The sequence below is a fragment of the Gobio gobio genome, assembly GCF_949357685.1.
Source record: "Gobio gobio genome assembly, chromosome: 1".
Lineage (NCBI taxonomy): Eukaryota > Metazoa > Chordata > Actinopteri > Cypriniformes > Gobionidae > Gobio > Gobio gobio.
The window spans coordinates 82,432,822-82,446,150 of NC_137097.1; positions in this window are offsets into that span (position 1 = coordinate 82,432,822).

The following is a 13,329-nucleotide window of genomic DNA, read 5'->3' on the forward strand; positions in this document are numbered from 1 at the left end:
ATGGCGGTTCAGGGGGCCACAGAGGCGTGGCCTTCATGGCCTCCATGTACCCCTTGCCCCCCCCCAAAATTTTCTTGGGCGGGACAGCGGGGCCGTGGGCTGGAGCCTGGACGGGGCCGTGGGCTGGAGCCTGGACGTGGGCTGGAGCATGGACGTGGGCTGGAGCAGATGACTCTGGCTGGGTTGTGGTGGGTACTGTGGGGTTGTGGGGCCCCTCCTCCACAGTCCCCAACGTAAAAGAAGACCCAGCCAGCAGAAGAGCAAAGTCAATATATTCTGCTAGAGTCCCCGGGGAGTTGCTTTCGGGCATCAAGCAGCTTACAAAGCCGTTGAGTCCATTAAGAAACATCCCCTTAAGGGCAGCATCATTAAAATCCACTACGTGACAGAGCCCACAAAATTCCTCCACATAGTTCTCTATGGATCGATCCCCCTGGCGTAGACAAAGCAGGGCAACTGCTGGGTCCATTTTGTTGGTCTGATATTCTGTAACGCGGTATCCACTGGAGGCAAGTTGCTGAACCCATGTGCAGTTCTTTATTTATAATAAACAAAACTTAAAACAAAGACTTGGCTTAACTTGGCAAAACATAAAACAAAGTCATGGCATGGCTAAACAAAACTCACCAACAGCAGGTTACAACAATCAATATCAGACCAAGACACATGGCAAACATGAGGGCTTAAATACACACAGACTAATGACAAGACAAGTGACACCTGTGAACAGTGATTAAACAATGAACCAATGACAGGACAAGACACAAGATCACATGAGGGCATGGGAGTCACATGACACTGGAACATGACAAAACCAGGAACCAAGACAGTGAACATGACACACTCAAACATAACGTGATAAACTAAAAACATAACCAAGAACGATGAACATGAACCATCACCAAAACACCCTGTGACAAAAGCAGCCAGAATAATAATAATAATAATACGTGGTTTGTTAATTGGCCAGAGGAGAACTGGCACCCCGACTGAGCCTGGTTTCTCCCAAGGTTTATTTTTCTCCATTAGGTCACCTAATGGGGTTTTGGTTTCCTTGCCACTGTTGCCTCTGGCTTGGCGTGCTCAGTTGGGGACACAATATTTTTCAACTAAACATCGAAATAAATCTAATTAATAAACTAAATTAACCATATAAACTAAATTACTGATCTAATTATTGATCTAAAGCCCACACTGTCACCGTATGGAAATTGAAATGAACTGATGACATCAAATGGCTATACAGCTGAATAAAATTAGGCTGCATTATTTTCCTGTTTAACACTGTAAAGCTGCTTTGAAACAATCTACATTGTTAAAAGCGCTATATAAATAAAGTTGACTTGACTTGACTTGACTATCACATAAAACACACTCTCGCACATTCACACGCGTTGCAGAGAGGAAGAAAGTGAGGAAAGAATGAGTTATGAAATGATGGAATCCCAAGCAATATATGCATTTATGACACATGACCTGAAGAAACAATTGATCATTAATTTACCCTCCTATCGTTTCTTAGGCGGGGTTATTAAATTTGATCTCAATGCACCAGTTCAGTTAGAATCTGGGGGTATTACTTGCGTTTGTGTCTCGTGTTGTCTTTAAATAGGGATTCCCTTTTCCTGGTTGGAGAGGGGTTTTCCCGGTTCTTTGATTCACTTAAGGTCTTATTGTGTCTTTTGATTGACGTCTTGGGAAGCCAATCACGTGTCTGGATGGAAGCCTCGTGGGCTAGTGATGGGAAGTTCGGATCATTTTACTGACTCGGATCTTTGAATCTCGTTCAGCAAAATGAACAAATCTTTTTTCAAGTCATTTCGTTCATTTCAGTACTTTTGGAATAAAAAATAAACTATAAGCTAATGCAGCCATGGCCAAACTTTGAGAAATAAATGATTAATTAATTGCTTAAATTGCTTCAGTCTATGTATGCAGTCTGTTAGTTCACCTTTCCTTTGTCACTTCACATTTAAACACGTCTGTGAAAGTTTAGTTCACCTCTCGGGTATGAGCCGTTAGTTCAGTCATCATGTCTGATCTGGGCCGTGACAGCCTCATGTAATACATGCGTCCGGAAACAGAATTGATTAGTTCACCAGTCTCAAGTCTTCTCGTTCAAGTCGTTCTTTCTTTTTTCACGTGACCGCTTTCCTGTTCAGTGTCTTGCAACATATACAATATTACAGTCGTATTATTGACTGCATGTTGTAATATATTTATTATTATAAAATCATCAGAAGATATGTGCAATAAACATTTGTTATGCCTATCCGTTCTGAACAACCCAATGTGTCCAGGCTTCATAGGAAAATCAATTAAACTAGCTAAAAAAACTGAACTAAACAAACATAAAAAAAAACTCACTTGTTTGTAAGGAATTGTGAATTATCAATAGACTGTAAAGGAATGAACTAATTTCTGTATCCAACACGGCTGTCACCTGACAAAAGAACGAGACTCGAGAGATGAACTGTTTCTGCATTCAGCCTATGGGGACTTGAACGAACGATTTGAATGAGAAGACTCAAGAGATGAACTAATCTTTTCTGTTTCCGGTGACTGCAAAACCTTGCCTATGGGCTGAGACTTGATTAACGAATGACTCGAGACTGGTGAACTAATCAATTCTGTTTCCTGTACAGAGCATATGGGATGTTGCGCATGCACAGTCAACACAAAATGAACGGATCGCACTCTGAGACAACCCGTTGTTCTCGAGTCATGTTAAAGATTTGTTCAAAATGAACGAATCGTTCATGAGAGACACATTACTATCGTGGGCGTTGTTTGAAGTTGAAGCGTGCTGTTGTAGCTTCGTTGAGAAACTTTGTGGCGAAACTTAACAGAACGCCAGACTTAACGGAAAGAAAATAAACTTTAAGTAAGAGAAAGGAAAGTGAGAGGATAGTATTCAGATGGCCCGAATGAAATCGTTGTTTAACCCATTTGTCTGATTGTGTCCTTGGGCGGCTCCTGGAACTGCACTGCGAACAGCTCTCATGAATTGGGAGTGATATACATGCATAATGGTCACGTGTATCAGTTGTAGATACACTAACAAGCTATGTCGAAGGCTATTTGAATGAAAGTCCAATAATCAGTGATTCATATGCAGCACAGTTTCTGTGAGTTTCTTGTAGGGTTTTAGCTGTGTCACGCAGAGTTCATTTACCGGTCATTGAGTAGACAGATCTGGTTTGTTTCTTTGTCTTGTGATCACACCGAATCTTTTGTTCTCTTTGTCTACGTTTTGGTCAAAGTTCATAGGCAATAAATTAATTAAGTAGTATCTCCAGGCAGAAAGGAGACTCCGTCTCTCTGGTGATAGATGGTTGGAGTTGAATTGGGCTTTGTAAGGGGATGTTCATTTGATCAAATCATTTGGAAGAATTGTCCGTCTATGTGTCTTCGCCACAAATCTTACACAGAAATCACAAGAGAGAACAGCAGAGAACCCTGTCGGATCTAATTCTATTAGGTCCGGTTGAATTGTTTCTAATCTTTTTGCCAGGATTGAGGTATATCATTTATCGTCTATATTGAGTTAGGGCTGTGCAATTAATCGAATTTCGATTTCGATTTCGATTTTGCCTCCCAACGATCACCAAAATAGTACAATCGAGAAAAAACGATTATTTTGCCTTGCGTTCTGAATGAAACGCGCACGCGCTCATCCGCCCCTCCCGAAGCCACAAACTTTCTCAGATCGGGAGTCTCGTGTGCAGAATTTAAAAACTCGGCGCGAGTAAAGATGGCAGAAGGAGGGCAGTTACAGCAGCGTTTGGTGAGCAAAAAAGGCAAAACCAACTCCGTTGTCTGGGAACAGTTTGGCTTCGAGGAATCAGACGACGAGCAGAAACATGCTACGTGCAAGATTTGCTACATGGTAGTGGCTGCAACGCAAGGGAACATCACGAATTTGTTTTACCACTTGAAAATTAAACACAGAGTGACCTATGACAATCTAATAAAGAAACAAAAACTGACGAGAGCAGGGGTGCCATGTAAACGTCCTTTTTTCCCCTCATATTTTTCAAATAATTCTCTCTTTGTAAACTTTGTTCAATGCATGCGAGTGCTGCCGTATGTTTGAATATGACCAGTCGTTTTCACCGCCATCACCTGGGTTTAGTGCCAGAAGACGCGAATGAGAAGCCGCGCGCGCTGTGAGGAAATGTGTCTCTGTGCGCTCATCCGAGAGCGCGCACACGTCTCACAGCGCGCAAATATTGAGTTCTCTTTCAAGTCTTGCTCTGGAACGGACAAACTCACACAAAACGTATGTCAACATGTCCATCTTGATGAGTATCCTAGCAGACATAGTCTGTATATGCCTTAAGTGAACTTTATACAGTCGAGAAAGACGACGCATATCCGATCCGGATTGAATAGCTTTTGTAAGTTTAATAGGATTCATCTTTAATTTATGCACTCAAATATGCAATGCTACCTTACATTTGATACATTTCTGTACCTGAAAACTTATGTTAGACGTATCTGAAAAGCATATCTAGCCGAACCATATTGTTGATCTTATTTATTTGTGATTATCATTTTTACGTGAATACTTTTATACTTTGATTTGAATATATGTTATATTATTTATTTTAATAGTTCAAAAAGTACAACAAATGTTACAATTTCAATTGAATTGTTGAAAGGTGTATTTTTAATAAATACAACACATTCCCAAAGTCATGTGAAATAATCGTGTTACATAATCGTGATTTCAATATTGACCAAAATAATCGTGATTATGATTTTTCCATAATCGAGCAGCCCTATATTGAGTACTGAGATGGGTCCATATGAATCACATTCCAATCACATGCCTCTCTCCAAGATTGAAGAAGCACTCCCTCTTTTATATATGTTTTATTTGCATATGAACAATAACATAACAGGCCAACATAATTTAAATTATAAATCTTCACAGGTTGAGAAATAACAAATTGTAATACATAATGACAGACAATAATTGATGGTAAGTCTAGTGAATCTAGAAAATGCAAAATCGATTGTGTGTTTACTTGAGAATAAAGGGTGCTGTAAAAATGTTCAAAGGAATTTTGAATAGCTTTTATATTATTACTTATTTTTCCTTTTAGTGGATTTTTTTTATATGTTTTGTTTGCAAAGGCGCCAAGCTAAAAGTTTCATGGCTCTGGGAACAGTTTCATAGAATCTCTGTCTTGTGTCACAAACTCGGCCCCTGTGGCTCCCTCCGATCGCCACCAGAGGGCTCCCTCACCTGAATACTGATCTTGCTTGACTACACTTCCCATCAGCCTTCACTCGAGCTCATCACACACACACACACCTGTTTCCCATTACCCGGACTATTTAGGCCAGTGCTCACAAACGCTCATCGCGAAGTCTTGTTTTGCCATGGCTGACATCTCTGAGCATTCTCCCTGTTTATTGTTACTATCGTGTTCTGGACCTTGGACTGTTTTCGACTATTGTGAGTGTTTTCTGCCTGCCCTGAACTCTTGCCTGTTTCTTGGATTACTCTGCCTTGTCTGCTGCCTGTCCTGACCCATTGCCTGTTCCTGTTCACGATCTGCCTTGCCCTTGATACTGTCGTTGCTGGTGTCTGACCCTTGCCTGTATTATTACGGTTACTTTTTAATAAAGCTGCTGATGGATCCCACTGAGTCTCCCGCCTCGTCACAGAAGACTTCGCCAGACCAAGATCCAGCAGCCATCTATCAGCTGTCAACGGAGGTCTCCGCCCAAGCCAGTGTACTAGCCACCCACCAACATCAACTGGCCCGTCTCACCGCCTTAACCGAGGAATTAGTGGAAACGCTACAGAGCATGCGACTCACCAACACTGATGTAAGTCCGCCAATTTCCTTACCACCCGCAACAAACCCGCGTCTAGCCTTCCCAGAGAAATACGATGGCTCACTGGCAAGATGCAAGGGGTTTCTTTTGCAATGTTCTCTATTTTTATCGCAGCAACCTGCCCTCTACACCACAGATGAGAGTCGCATCGCTTTTATATGCTCCCTGCTGACAGGAAAGGCACTAGAGTGGGCGACAACGGTATGGAATAACGGTCAGACCACCTTTGCTTCACTAAATCAGTTCTTGCAGCGTTTCCGCGAGATTTTCCAACACGCCGAGGGAGGTAAGGAGGCTGGTGAATTGCTGTTGGCGCTCCGCCAGGGGAGACAAACGGCGGCGGAATACGCGCTCACGTTTCGCACTCTGGCCGCGCAAACGACATGGGTGGAGGACACGCTTAAATTGCTGTTTCGCAAGGGTTTGAACGTGGACCTTCAATCTGAACTTGCCTGTCGTGATGAGGGGAAAACTCTGAATGGTTTCATTGATCTGGCAATCCACCTCGACAATTTAATTCGCTCACGACGTTACCCGAGAAACACCCCGTTATCTTCTGTTCCCAGTCCACCTCTGACCGACCCCGAACCCATGCAAGTTGGCATCACTCACCTGTCTGCCGAGGAGAGGGGCAGACGTATTCAGCACCATCTGTGCCTTTATTGTGGCCAACCCGGCCATCTGAGAGCTTCGTGCCCCACACGACCCACAAGCAGAGACGGCGCTGCGGTGAGTTCTCCATCTACTTCTCTCAATATTGCAATTCCAGCCAGACTTGCAGTAAAGGATAAGCCTGTGAATGTTCAAGCCATGATAGACTCTGGGGCAGCCGGTAACTTCATGGATGGTGATTTTGCTAAGACTCTGAACATCACGCTAATTCCTTGTGATTCTGTTTTGTCAGTGGCAGCGCTAGACGGACGCCCCCTGGGGACTGGACAGGTTCACTACACCACGGGTGATGTATCACTTCAAATTGGAGCTCTGCACACTGAAATCATTCGCTTCTTCATTATCAGATCACCTCAGAACCCCATTATTCTCGGATTACCCTGGCTACGGCTCCATAACCCCCAAATTTCTTGGGCAGACAACCAGATCACTCACTGGTCCGACCATTGTCATCGTAACTGTCTCCAGACTCCCGGCCCATCAAGCTCATCCAACCACATACCTACTACCAGCCAACTGCCAGTCGAATATCATGATCTCGCTGAAGCTTTCAGTAAATCCAGGGCAGCTCAGCTTCCTCCACATCGCTCCAGTGACTGTGCCATTGACCTCATTCCAGGTAGTACGCCCCCTAGGGGCCGAATTTTCCCCTTGTCACAGCCTGAGTCTGAAGCTATGAGAAATTACATAGAAGAGGAACTGGCCAAAGGATTCATTCAGCCCTCCACGTCTCCCGCATCTGCTGGTTTCTTCTTTGTAAAGAAAAAAGATGGAGGTCTAAGGCCCTGCATTGACTACCGCGCCCTCAACGAAATCACAGTGAAGTTTCGCTACCCACTACCATTGGTCCCTGCTGCCTTAGAACAACTTCGCACAGCCAAATATTTCACCAAGCTAGACCTTCGAAGTGCTTACAACCTGATCCGCATTCGAGAGGGAGACGAATGGAAGACCGCTTTCTCTACCACAACGGGGCACTATGAATACCGGGTCATGCCGTTCGGACTGGTCAATAGTCCTTCCGTCTTCCAGGCTTTCATCAACGACGTCTTCCGGGATATGCTCAATAAGTGGGTCATCGTATACATTGATGACATTCTCATTTATTCAGACACCTACCCCGATCACGTCCGTCATGTCCGCTCAGTCCTCCAAAGACTCATTGATAACCAGCTCTACGCCAAGATTGAAAAGTGTGAGTTTCATCAGACCGTCATATCCTTCCTGGGGTATATAATCAGTTCTGAGGGGGTCGCTATGGACGACAGTAAGGTCCAAGCAGTACTAAACTGGCCATTACCCACCACTCTAAAGGAGCTGCAACGCTTCTTAGGCTTCGCGAATTTCTATAGACGTTTCATCAGAAACTTTAGCATAACTGCATCACCTCTTACCTCTATGCTCAGGAGGGGGAACCCCAAATTGGTCTGGTCAGCCACATCCCAGGACGCCTTTCGTAAGCTGAAGGAGATGTTCACAACGGCTCCCATACTGCATCATCCAGACCCCGAACAACAATTTCTGGTCGAGGTGGACGCTTCCAGCACAGGTATTGGGGCTATTCTCTCCCAACGCCACGGCAATCCACCCAAGCTGTTTCCCTGTGCTTACTATTCACGTAAGCTCACACCCACCGAACAGAACTATGATGTGGGAGATCGTGAACTACTGGCCATGAAGGCTGCCTTGGAGCAGTGGCGACACTGGTTGGAGGGAAGCAGACACCCATTTGTAATCCTAACTGACCACCGGAATCTTGAGTACCTTCGCTCTGCCAAACGTCTCAACCCCCGACAGGCCAGATGGGCCCTGTTTTTCACCAGATTCCAATTCACCGTTACCTACAGACCCGGGTCCAAGAACACTAAAGCCGATGCCCTGTCCCGTCAGTTTGAATCTTCGTTGGCTCCGCCCACTCACGAACCCATACTGTCTCCCACCATCATACTCGCTCCAGTTCAATGGGACATTATGACAGAGATTACCGACGCCCAACAGGCCGAGCCGTCTCCCCCAGACTGTCCCAACGATCGCACCTATGTTCCCACATTCCTTCGCTCGAGGGTTATTCAACACATCCACACAGCACCCAGTTCGGGTCATCCTGGCATTGCAGCTACCATTCACCTCATCAGTAACCGCTTTTGGTGGTCTTCATTACGGTCCGATGTCATCACCTTCATCCGTAACTGTGCCGTTTGTCAGACATCCAAGTCATCACGTCAAGTTCCTGCAGGTCTATTGAATCCACTACCCATCCCTCAACGCCCCTGGTCTCATATCGCCATAGACTTTGTCACTGATCTCCCCAAGTCGCAGGGCCAGACCACGATTCTCACGGTCGTGGATCGCTTCTCCAAGGCTTGCCGCTTCATTCCCTTGCCTAAAATACCCACCGCCCTGGAGACCGCTGAACAGCTCTGCAATTATGTATTCCGGTTCTACGGACTTCCCGAAGAGATTGTCTCCGATCGTGGTCCTCAATTCACGTCACGACTTTGGTCATCCTTCTTTCAAAGACTCAATGTTAAAGGGGCTATATGCGTTTTTCTGAAATTTAAACTCGCGACTGACACCTGTGGCCAAAAAACAGAACTGCTCTCATTTTCTGCTCGCTCTCGCAGCGGTGGTGACGTCACATCCGCAGACAGCGCGGGAAAAGACGACCCGCCAGAAAATAGGAAAAATAGGATACAGGCTTATAGGTGCACCCACTGTGAGCGGACAAGGTGTCAGTATGCTCATCAGGAGATGTTTGAGTCATAAATGGTAAAATAAAAAGGCTATTGTTACGTTTATTTTGGGGAAAAAGTTGCATATAGCCCCTTTAATATCAGTCTGACTTCTGGTTATCACCCTCAGGCCAATGGTCAGGTCGAGCGCCTCAACCAGGAGCTCACCCGCTATCTTCGTTCCTATTGTCACCACAATCAGACTGACTGGAGCCGGTATCTGTTCTGGGCAGAGTACGCGCAAAACTCACTCCAAAAACCATCAACGGGGCTCACACCCTTCCAATGCATACTCGGATACCAGCCCCCGCTGTTTCCATGGTCAGGAGAACCCACGGATCTTCCAGCTGTGGATCATTGGCTCCAGCGGAGTGAGGCAGTCTGGAACAGGGCCCACAGAGGGCAGTAAGGCGCCAGAAGGAACAGGCTGACCGTCATCGTCGCCCACATCCGGATTACCACCCGGGCCAATGGGTCTGGTTATCAACCCGGGACCTTCGTCTCCGATTGCCCTGTAAAAAGCTCAGTCCAAGGTACGTGGGTCCATTCAGAATCATTAGGCAGATAACCCCAGTTTCTTATCGATTAGCGTTACCCCAGGAATACCGTATCTCACCCACTTTCCATGTCTCTTTGCTCAAGCCCGCAGGTGGTCCGAGAGGAGTGGAGAACCTAGATGGGGCCCCTGACCAGAGACCTCCTCCCTTAATCGTGGAGGGCGAGGAGGCTTACCAGGTACACACACTTGTGGATTCCAGACGCCGGGGCAGATTCCTACAATACCTCGTCGACTGGGAAGGGTATGGTCTGGAAGAACGTTCCTGGGTCAATGCAGATGACATACTGGACCCCTCGCTCATCAACGAGTTCCATAGGAACCACCCGGAGAAACCTGCCCCTCGGCCTCGTGGAAGACCCCGGCGTCGCCCGCCTCCTCGCTTCAGGAGCCGCTCGCAGGGAGGGGGCTCTGTCACAAACTCGGCCCCTGTGGCTCCCTCCGATCGCCACCAGAGGGCTCCCTCACCTGAATACTGATCTTGCTTGACTACACTTCCCATCAGCCTTCACTCGAGCTCATCACACACACACACACCTGTTTCCCATTACCCGGACTATTTAGGCCAGTGCTCACAAACGCTCATCGCGAAGTCTTGTTTTGCCACGGCTGACATCTCTGAGCATTCTCCCTGTTTATTGTTACTATCGTGTTCTGGACCTTGGACTGTTTTCGACTATTGTGAGTGTTTTCTGCCTGCCCTGAACTCTTGCCTGTTTCTTGGATTACTCTGCCTTGTCTGCTGCCTGTCCTGACCCATTGCCTGTTCCTGTTCACGATCTGCCTTGCCCTTGATACTGTCGTTGCTGGTGTCTGACCCTTGCCTGTATTATTACGGTTACTTCTTAATAAAGCTGCTGATGGATCCCACTGAGTCTCCCGCCTCGTCACAGTCTTGTGAATTTGACCTGTTTTTCTACATCGTCTTCATATATTTGTTCGATTTCTTCTCCCACTGTTTTTATTTGATTCCTCATTTGCGAGTTACCTTTCTGCCTGTGCTGTTCTTCTAACTCTTTAATTTTTTCTTGTAATTCCTGCAATTTCTTTTTTTCGCAAGAAAATCAGGAGAATCAGTATAAATGCCTTAAAGGCATCCCATATATTAGTCATTATGTTTTACAATGTTTTCCAGTATTACAATCTTTAACACATCTGATTTAAATGAGAAATAATCTATCCTGGAATAAACTGAATGGGGAGGCGAGTAATATGTAGGGTAAACGTACCTATTAAGCTCACCAAAATCTACATTGAGACATTTTAGTGTGCAGGGCCTGGACTCGACAGTAATGCAACTTGTATTTAAATGTGTTAATAGTAATGCCTGATCTGAAATGTAATGATTCATGTAGTTAGATGTTCTTTGTCTGTGTGTCAGTAAGTCAATCAGACCAGTGACTAAACAGCAACTTGCGTTGTTTCTCTTAGTAGGATGAAAATAATCTGTTATTTAACCGTGATTAAATTCTATAAAGAAAGTGATCGAAGAAAGCTCCCTTTACAATCGCTTGAGCATGGCCCCTTAAAACGGAGCGGCTAAAATCAGGGTATAGAAAAAATGCATTTTATTTATGAATTATGAAGGAATTTTAAAATGTAAAAAGCATTCTAACATAAGTGCACCCCAGGAAACATAAAACTATAATAAACACAGTTCCTGACCCCTTTAAAGTCTGTTTATGAAGTATTTATATAGAAGTTCAATGAGGATGAGCTTAAAGGGAGCACACTGAGTTTTAATTGGAACAGCAACCTTTTTTAATTGATAAATATTATTTAATTTAATTTAAAAGGACAATTTTGCTAAATAAATAATCTAGCTCATGTATTAAGTTCATACATATTTTAATATGAATAGCTATTTTTTTAATTATCTTTGAAATCTTATTGATGTCACACTGAAGCTGTGTGGTTTTCATAGAAGAGCACCCTTTAAGCTCACCTTAAAATAATATTTCTTTAAAAATTACAGCTGTGTAAAACAACATGAAAATTCTGAAAAGCATTGTAATATGAACAAAAATAATTTATTGATTTAATTTGGGACCTTAGATTCAGGAGTTGACTGGGCCAAAATAACAAACAAAACTTCCTTGTTTTAAAACCTCTTTCTTAAACCCTAAGCCAAAAAGAAAAGAAGAGGAAAATACAATCTACGAACCTAACTCCCTAAACAAAAACAGAGATCAAAAGCAGTTTACAATAAACAAAAATGGCGTTAGACTCCCTACCCTACTTTCCTAAATAATCAGTATTTACAATATACACTCACCTAAAGGATTATTAGGAACACCTGTTCAATTTCTCATTAATGCAATTATCTAATCAACCAATCACATGGCAGTTGCTTCAATGCATTTAGGGGTGTGGTCCTGGTCAAGACAATCTCCTGAACTCCAAACTGAATGTCAGAATGGGAAAGAAAGGGGATTTAAGCAATTTTGAGCGTGGCATGGTTGTTGGTGCCAGACGGGCCGGTCTGAGTATTTCACAATCTGCTCAGTTACTGGGATTTTCACGCACAACCATTTCTAGGGTTTACAAAGAATGGTGTGAAAAGGGGAAAACATCCAGTATGCGGCAGTCCTGTGGGCCAAAATGCCTTGTTGATGCTAGAGGTCAGAGGAGAATGGGCCGACTGATTCAAGCTGATAGAAGAGCAACTTTGACTGAAATAACCACTCGTTACAACCGAGGTATGCAGCAAAGCATTTGTGAAGCCACAACACGCACAACCTTGAGGCGGATGGGCTACAACAGCAGAAGACCCCACCGGGTACCACTCATCTCCACTACAAATAGGAAAAAGAGGCTACAATTTGCACAAGCTCACCAAAATTGGACAGTTGAAGACTGGAAAAATGTTGCCTGGTCTGATGAGTCTGGATTTCTGTTGAGACATTCAGATGGTAGAGTCAGAATTTGGCGTAAACAGAATGAGAACATGGAGCCATCATGCCTTGTTACCAATTGTTTCTCAAATTTTCATGCTCCAAATCTGAAAAATGTGTTTCTTGCCAAAATAAGATATGTTCTTTCCCTCTTTATCTTTGCTATTGCCTTACTTCTTTTCACAGCATTGTGTAACCCGTTGACATTAGAGTAATTACCTTGTATTCCTGGTATGCCTTGAACATGCATTTATATATTGACAGAAGGTACCCATGCAAGCTTGAACAAAATCTAGAATCAGAACAATTGCTAAACTATTCATCACAAAAGAGAAATAAAACTGTTCAAGGATTTCCACTTTAAGGGTTATTCTTATTACCATCTCAATAGAGGATGTTTCTTCACTAGAGAGTAAACTTACAATCCCAATATGATCTTAGTGAATACCTAAAAATGTCAAATGATTTGGTCCCGTCATCGATCTATGCATGTCCTTGTATTAGAGGTAGGGGAATCACACATTATGATGATCTATGGGCAGTGATCAGAAAATTAACACCCAACAAAAAAAAAAAAGTGCTCATATTTTATATTTATTTGTAAAATATAGAAGTATATATT